Here is a 9,002-nt window from a genome sequence, read left to right as displayed (position 1 = left end):
ATCTTATCCCACGATCCTAAGCAGTCTGTCCAAATTTATATTCTCCCTAGTAACTTAACTGTCAAACCTGGAGTCTGTGTAGTTCTTGACCCTCAGACCTAAGCTGTATGCACTCATCGTGTTCCCTATCCTCTTCATAAGCTTCCCTGGCTTGAAGTTTGCTAGCCACACACACACAAAGAACTTACTCAAGGACAGGTAAGAAGTAGAGCTTAATAAGAGAGGCTGAAGCGATTGAGCAGAGAACTTGGCAAGATGGCTGCTGACCAGCCACTTGTTTTCATGCAGTTGGTTCCCATCGTCCCACTTCCTCTCAGTTATCCTCAATGTACCTACATCATACCCTTTCCCTAGCTTTGGCCTTTTCCCAAAATATATCATAATGCATTTTTCAGAATCACACAAGCACTCTAAAATATCCCATAAAAGTCTGCTTTGTTTTTTTTTAACTCCTAGTAGTCTTGTGAAAATCAACTTTTTCACTTACCAGTTAGAAAGTCAAAGTTCTGAAGAAGTTTTGCTTGAACTCTGCAAGGCTCTGAGTGGATCCTTCAGTGGCCAATTAGTAGCCTGAGATTTCTAGTCTTTGATATTGTCTCCATTATCTTTTCTCCTTTAGGGTTAGCATACTTCTGTGTTCTCCAAAGCTTTTATTTTGAATAGATTTTAATTAGATATACCCAGAATAACTGATTATTGCATGTATCCTTAAAGTGGATAAATCTGAAAAATAACAATGGCATCTGTCAGTGTGAAACAGAACAAAGACTAGAGACTGTTTTGCTAAAAAAAAAAAAAACAAAACAAAAACAAACACAACAACAACAACAACAAACCAAATCACCAAAGTGTTTTTTAACAAATTGTGTCAGTTTTCCTAAATACTCAGCATGGTGGCTATCCCGCTGTATCCAGTAATCTCACATCCTCCTGCTATATGAAAAGTCCGGAACAAATTCCATACTTCTCTGTGAATTTGATCCTACTGTAATTCTTCCTGTACTCTCTCTGACATCCTGACTATTCTAACATTTAAAAGAAGTGAGAAAGTGGCATATTGCCAGTGGAAATGGTAAGCTTTTATTTTGTCTTTTGAGAGTCAAAAGTTAAGCCCCAGCCTCCCACACTCAGGATAAATGTCCTAAATAGTGATCTACTGTATGAAGAAAGTATGTTGTTATGTTTCCTATATCTTTTGTAATAGGTACATCCATTTCTTTTGCTGTATTATTAGGAATAGACATTTAAATGTGTTTTTTTTTCTTTTGTTTTCTATTATTTTTTTTGTTGTTATTTTTAAATGATGGAGTTGCAAACATTTTTCTATATTGACGTAAACTTCTGACAAATAAACTCCTCTAAACATTTGAAATATGGAGGCTGTCTAGAACTCCAACCCATGTATGGAGATGCACAGACATGGCATTGCTTGTTAAGTTTTTAGAGAGATGGACACATGAACAGGTATTAATAAAAATAAAATAAGATCTAATCAGTTCCTTATTTTTTGAATTGGCTTTAGGATAAAAGTGGCCAACTTTTTTTACTATGGACTCTCTTAGTTCCTTTGCTGTCATTGTAACCCTTTGAAAAGTATTAGCTCACTATTTACCACCAAACACAAGTTTCTGTTTTTGTTTTTTTTGTTTTGTTTGTTTGCTTTTTCCCCTAGTTCTCCTGTTATATTTTTCCGGTCCTTATTTAAAAGTTTTGATCTAAAATCAGGTCTGACTGTTCTCAGTATCTTTTAAAACTCAAACATACCACCTCTTGACAGCAGGAATTTCCTCATAAAACAGCAATTTCAGGTCTGCAGGTACTGGGCTGCTCAGATAATAAGCAGGTATGTGAGCTGCAGCAGTTAAGAGTGATACTTCTCCTGCTGTGAGACCATGTGGTTCACCCAGCTGAACTCAAATACTGCCTGCATCGCTCTACGAAGTTTAATGTGTCTATATAAATGCAATACTACTCTGTTCCATTCCTTGACCTTTCAAACAGGACATAAACTGAATTGCTTATAATTTTTCTTCCCTGAGATAGAAGTTTAAATCTCTTTTGATATATCTGAACACTGTGACTCATGGCTAGTGCTCTGCTAAGGGCAAAACAGATGTATTTAGTGGACAAACCCTAGGAGAGTAACTGCAGTGTTAAGGTGAAAGTGATTATATGCATTTTATCTTTTATCCTTTATGAAGCTGAGAAAGCACTTGTGCTGCACTACGTCTACATGCAATGACCAAAAATTTGTGGTTAATTAAAGAAGCTTAAGTTTCTCCTTTATCATCTTGTAAATTGAAGGCAGGAAAACTTCCACTTATCATCTCCCATTCCAACTGAGCAAACACTAGCCTGTGGGTATAAATGTTCTGTTTTGCTTGAATAGTTTATGTTTTGTTTTGTGTTTGAGTTATATTTAATTGTCAGTTACATTGCGTTGCAGAAAGTATTTTGTAGAGTTCTTTATTGCAGACGGTGGGTAATGATGGTGATTCTTTGTGAAGTATTTGATTAAAATGCAAACAACCAGACACAACATCTTTTCAGCAGTGGAATGCATCTTGTTTTTTAAAGGACAGAAAAACATTGTCCCAGCTTAGAGAAAAATTATTTTTACATGGTTTATTGAAAATTCAAGCATGTATTTTTTTTTTTTTCTAAAGAGAAATAATTTTGTTTTAGAGACCTCTAAGATACTCCAATATAATTCTATTTATTTCCCTCTACAGGTTTCAAGGAAAAATGTAGTTAGGAAAATACAATGGGGCTTTACTCCTGCTTTGTTTTTGAAGGTCAAAGTATTTCAGTATTTCTTAGGTCTTTAAAACTGTTTAAAGTTTCTTGAGATGTTCATTTTTGATTACAGGTATTTATATAATTTTGGAGATAGGTAGCCTTGATTATAGAATTCCTAAGTAACCTTAGACAAGTATCTATAATCTATAATAAGTATCTACTTAATCTATATTGATTAAGTAGAACGTGGAACATTTTCTTTGAGCATTTAAATCAAGTGCTTATTTTAAAAGAGGTCAGGGGATGTTTCTTTAAAGGGATTATATTTTTTGTTAAGTTTACTGTAGTAGTAGTAGACAAGTAGTAGACTGTAGTAGAAGTAAACAGGCTACTGAAGTCTACTGAACAATTGAAAGTTCACTTAGGCAGACGATAGTCAATTCATAAAGTAAAAACTAAGCAAGTCAGAAAACTGATTGTGTGAGTACTCTAGTTCACTTCAGTGCCGCATGAATCAGGTCTTCAACTATCCAAGAACACTCAGATAAGGGAGTAGTAGTGGATGCAGAAGAAATAATTCTCAAGAACCTGAAAGTAAAAAAAAAAAGATTACCTTAGGTGATGGCTAGCTTTATTTGAAGAAAGTTTTTGTCCTTTCAGTTACTTGAATAGTATGTTATTTGTTGTAAAAGCTCATGGTGAACCCTACTGGAGATATGATTGTTAAAAAAACAAACAAACGCATGAACTCTGGACTTGTTATTCTTTTGCTAATCTTTAATGAGAATGTTATAAAGAGCTTCAGATATTGGAAACACTGGCAACACATCTATGAATTGTCACTGGCAGTTAACGATCACAGTTTACTTCAAATGCCTTTAACCTAATATTCACTTAATCATATTTTCCTTTAATATTGATGCTGTGAATACCATTCCCTATGAATACAGTTAAGACACTCAACATTTTTACGGATAGAAGGTCAAAGCTTCACTCACCAAAAAGGAAGCTGGCCTGATGGTCAATTAAAAAAAAAAAAAAGTTTTAAAAAGTAATTTGTTTTTAATTGTGAAGATACAGGCACTAATTTTGTCTGCTCAGACAACTGTAGATCACTGTTCTTTGTTTTCATGAGAACCAAACAAGGAAAATGGAAACAAGGTTCCATTCCCATGTGAAAGGGTTGTTGTACTCTTTGGGAAGAGTATTTAAGTGTTCTGTGTGCTGCACAAATGCCTGTGAATTACATATAAATGAAGATCTCAGTTCTAGGACGCAGATCATACTACAATTTTGTTGATTTCAAACACCTCATCTCAAAAGAGTTAGATGCTAATATAGGAATTTCAGCAAGATGGATTTGTTCTGGAGTCAGACAAAAGCAGAAGAAAGGTGGTGATGGCCCCAGTGACCTCTCTGCTAAGTAAAAGACAGAAAGGTCTCAAGAAGTTATTATTATTATTATTATTTTGGTCACAATAAAGAATCTGGGAGGAAAAGGCCAATGCGGTGCTGCATTAAGTTTATAGATAAATACAAGGAAAATACCGGATGAACTAACAACAGTTAAGGATCAATTATCCACTGATGGCATATGGGTAATTTTTGTGTTTGTTTTTACTGGTTTGTTTTGTATTTAGTGGCAGGAATTTTGTTCTAAAACCTGTTTAGTATTTCTGCCTGAGCACGGAGATGCTTAGATAACCTCAAATCTTGATTGTTTAAATGATTATGAGCTCTGCTAGCCTGAGGTGAGCATTCTGTGTTTAGTTTGCTATCTTCTCATTCTATAGAGGAAGATCTTCTTTGAAGAACGGAAATAAGTTTGGCTGAGTGTTATCTCACTGCAGAGATTTAGAGCTGAAGCTCACTAACATGATCTATCACTATCTAGACTTATCTCATTTTGCAAATTGCCCAAGATCTGAAACTTTGATGGACAAATGATTAAAAATAGCAGGAGATGACTTGTTGAGTATATACTTTTCTTGGATCACTATCAAGAGAGTACAACACTTATTCTTTTCAAATACGCAAACAGTTACAAATAAATAAATCTGTTATAAAATTGATAGTTCTAAAACTCAAGGCTTGGAAAGTTACTCCTATTAAGAATTATTTTTTTCCATTTAAATTTTTTTCATTCTCTAAATTAGGAGTGTGATAGGAGAAGAAAGAGGAGAAGGTTCTAATATATAGCTGTAAGACTACAATATTAGAACAGTGTAGGGGCAGCAGCTCAGGAGTGTAATTTAAAAAGCAAATAGAAAAGTTCAGTACTGGTCTTTTTAATACATTTTGTAAACCTGTGTTTCTTACAACTCTGCTGCATAACTTGCAGAAAACAATACAGTATTCATTTATTTGAAATTCTGCATTTACTGTGCTGATCTACAGCTTATTTAGGAAGTCAGAAAAGAGGTGCAGCTGCAACTTGTGTTTACATCAAAATACATATAAAACTAATCGTACCAAATGATAAGTCAGATAGAAGAGAGGATATTTCAAATGGCTGATCTCCTGCAGTTGGCTCATACAAGAAAATCTGAAGTCATTCTGTATCTCCACTTGAAAATTCAAAAAGATGGATTTTTCTTCCATCTCTAGCTGGTAATGTCTGAGAGATTGTAATCATATGAAATTCCAGCATTTTTTTTACTGTTTGGCTACCAACTTTCTTCCTGTTGTCTGGAGAATTATCCTTAAATATGCTTTTCATCCACAAGTATGATAAGTACATCATGCAGAATGCCACTTTGTCTGGGAAGAACTGCACTGGAATAGGTTGGGAGAAAGACTGTCAGTAGTCAAGAATTTCTTCAATCCCATGAATTTTCATTAGTATTCTTGTCAATGGAAAATAAATTTGAGAGGGCTTGGCTGTACAAATTCTGTGAATCAATTGTGACTGACCAACAGAGTGAACTTCTTATTGACACATACTATTAATCCTAAAGAAGAGCAGTCTATTTGTTAAGATGACTCACCCAAAACAACCTTTGGATAATTTTATCAGTGAATGCTTTCAATGTTTTAATTTTAGATTATTCAAGAGTGTAAGGTCCGAAAGTACAACTTACTATAGTTCTAATCCTTTTGATCAGTGGCCTAGTTACACTATGGCTGTGCAGATTATGACTGGGATAGTAGTGACAGATGAAGATAGAGGTGAGTCTTTATCATCTTGTTTATGAAATGATGTTTATTGGTATTAGTACATAATAGTTGTTTTGTGGTTATGGACTTCTCCACAATTTATTGCTAGCTATTAAGTTAATAACTGGGATTTTTTTTTTTTCCTGTATTTGATTTCACATAGAATACAACTGAATTTTTGATCTTTTTTTTTTGCTCATCTTGGAAAAACTGGAGATGAATATTGGGCCTACTTCCTGAGATTCATTATGTTGCCTGAACAATAGAAAATAGGAATAAAATAGAAATTAAAATTAAACCATTTTTATGTTCACGTTTCTCCAATGACCAAAACTTCACCATATTAAAATCACTTTTGTCTCTTGCTCTTTTGCTTTTGATCACTTTTTCATTTCATTTTGATCACTAGTTTTCATTTACCTGTCATAGATCCTGTACAAACATGCAGCAGCCTGGCACTTACTGCTTTCAAGTGTCTAAAACTTCACAAGAATGAGTACTTTTTTTTTGTTGTATAAACAAGAATATCCAAAATGACTTCATCTGGATTAAAGGCTTCTGGAAAATGACAGTTATTGCTCTGGGGACTTGACCTGTTTATTTTCTTTAGAATAAGGTAGATCACTGGGGAATGGCAGTGTAAACTTCTTCATGCCATGCTGCCACTTTGATTCCATTGTACACTAGTATGGACTGAATAAGCAGATTTTAAGTTTAATGAGTGTTTATATTGTCTCAATAGAATGCAAACACAACTACTTCTAGCAGCTAAGGTGGTGGCTGTAGTTATATGGCTCACTCCTCTAAATTGTAACAATTGTGGTGTTATTGTGGCTTGCCAGTCACCATCAGTTTGTTCTTTAGCTGAGCCAAAGATACCAAAGGAGAAGGAGCCACTCTCGTCTTGGTTCTCTGTGGGGAGAAAACTGACCTGAGCAACTGGGGAGACCAGGACTCTTTCCACATTCTAGCACTTGTTGAAATTGTCTAATTTTCCCCTGCCTCAGCTTCCCAAGCTGAGGAGTGTTGCTGACTTTCTTTACGAGATATTTTGAGGACCATTCTTGGAAGAGATGTGGGCGTTGATGCCAAATGAGTTTCCTTAAATAAAGTCTAATAACTCTAAAGAATAGGTTTTTAAACTAATTTACTTCAATACAGGAGGAAAAGAAAAAAAAAAAGCTTTTCATTAATCAATCAAGTGAATTGCTGTTTTTTTCCCTTGTTTCTTGAAGTGTAATGAATTAGAATCAAAGCTTGGGGCATACTTCCCTATGGAACCATAGTCATAAGTGAAAATTTCAGAAAATCACCACTAGATGGAGTTAATGATTTTCTAAATTACTTTCTAGCTCTGTATATAATAGAATTGTAAAATGATTATGATCACTGAATTGTTAAGTGGAATATGGTAATTTAAGTAGCTCACCTGTATCTTGTTATAATTGCATTATCTGTTCTTCTTCAGACTTTACAATTCTATGATTTTTTTCACCTCATCTAAAAATATTTTTTTAATAATTGATGCACAATATTTTAATATATTTCTTTATCAGATTTGCAACATCCTTTATCAATACTCAAATTTTCTCTAGACTATTCTTACGATTCTCTTCAAGTCTGTCATTGTAAAGAGTAAATTCAATTCTAGTAATTTCATGCTTTTTTAGTAATTATAAATGAATAAATAAGGTGAATTACCATACCTGTAATTTTTATTTTATGCTTAACATACACTGTTCAGAAAAACAACTCAGAAATCAACAATTATGAAATCTCATTTGTCAGGAAGTAAACTCTGCTAAATATACAGGCACAAAGATTCTTGTTTCAGGATCTGCAGACTTTCTTTTGATTATTTTCATTTCAAGTGTCATCGCAGGGGAAATTCTAATTATTTTTTTCATAATACATTATGTAGAATAGTCTAGCTCATTCCTTTCATAGCCAAAAATTTCATCCATTTTTGTACCATTAAATATAACTCGTTTTTACCGAAGAATATTTTAGATGTAGCAGCCCCCTTGCCATGGACTGTTACTGACATGCCACTTCTGAAGTTGTGCAGAATATACAACCATTCTCAATTTATCAATTTTCAGAGATTTTTACCCTTCAGGCAGATGCATTATGGCTATATTTTGTAGCAAACAAAAAAGGGAAGCAATATTTTCCTTCAACAACATTGCTTTTCTGGGATTAGAAGTACCAGACAGACTTTCTGTGATTTGTTGAAGAAACCCACTTCACTTTTGGCAAAACAAACGTGGCAGTACTTCAAAGGGGAACTCTTTTACTATGTAGTGAATATAATCACTAGTTCACAACTCTTTCAATACTGGATCTTTTCTAATGCAACTCTAATATTATTTCTTCTTTTAATACAAAAAAAAAAAGTAATCTTAAGCTTAATGTTTCTGTTACAGGACATTAGTTAATGCTTTCAGGCTATTTTACTCTGCTTATTAGAATATTAATTCATACTAATAAATGAGTTATTAATGGTGCTGAAAATCTAAGCTAAGAATTTCAGAAATGCATACTACATAGTGAAAATCAAACAGAAAATATACGTTATCTAAATATTTTAGGAAAAAAGATGAGAAAAGTATAGCTCTAAAATCTATTGTTGTCTCTAACTATAAAAAATAATAACTTTTTAAAGATGCAAGATAACATTCATCTTATTTTTAAGTATTTCCAGAAGAAAGAGATACTGAAAATAACTGAAGAGATTTGTATGAATCCATTACTCCCTTGTTTTTCTTCATCTTGTTTTTACTGCCAAATATAACCAAACCTGATGCAAGAAAAAAACAGACATTTTGAGCCCAAAGTCTGTGTTTGGTTCTATATCTATAATCTGAGCTCCGTTATGTCTTTATAATATGAATGTAGAACAGAAGCAGTCATAATCAAGCCTATCTTTAGATAAATTTTTCTATTCAGGTTTCTGAGAGCCAGAGTGAGAATTCCTCTAAATTCTGCTAATTACTTTTGGTCAAGTATTGTCCAAAGCACAATTATTTTGCACACTGAATTCACATTCTTTTAATCAACTACTACTGTAGGATGATAGGTTTAAAAATGCACAGTACAATTACTTT

The 9,002-nt window shown here is 33.6% G+C and overlaps 1 protein-coding gene across 4 annotated transcripts in view; it reads right to left on the bottom strand.

Moving 5' to 3' along the window:
• Nucleotides 1–67: 67 nt before the first annotated feature.
• The window catches only part of LOC116216677 (uncharacterized), a 201,823-nt gene continuing 192,888 nt past the window's right edge, over nucleotides 68–9,002 (bottom strand). For 2 of the 4 annotated variants that reach the window (XR_014883615.1, XR_014883616.1), the window contains one exon: nucleotides 106–3,327. The gene's annotated coding sequence lies outside the window, so the exon portion shown is untranslated. Of the gene's footprint in view, nucleotides 3,328–9,002 lie in introns of all 4 variants that reach the window. The other 2 variants (XM_085225144.1, XR_014883617.1) reach the window with 2 other exon arrangements.

The sequence above is a fragment of the Meleagris gallopavo genome, chromosome 5 (genome assembly GCF_905368555.1).
Source record: "Meleagris gallopavo chromosome 5, MGAL_WU_HG_1.1, whole genome shotgun sequence".
Lineage (NCBI taxonomy): Eukaryota > Metazoa > Chordata > Aves > Galliformes > Phasianidae > Meleagris > Meleagris gallopavo.
Note: the sequence above shows the minus strand (reverse complement) of the source record. Positions and strands in the feature narration are given on the sequence as shown.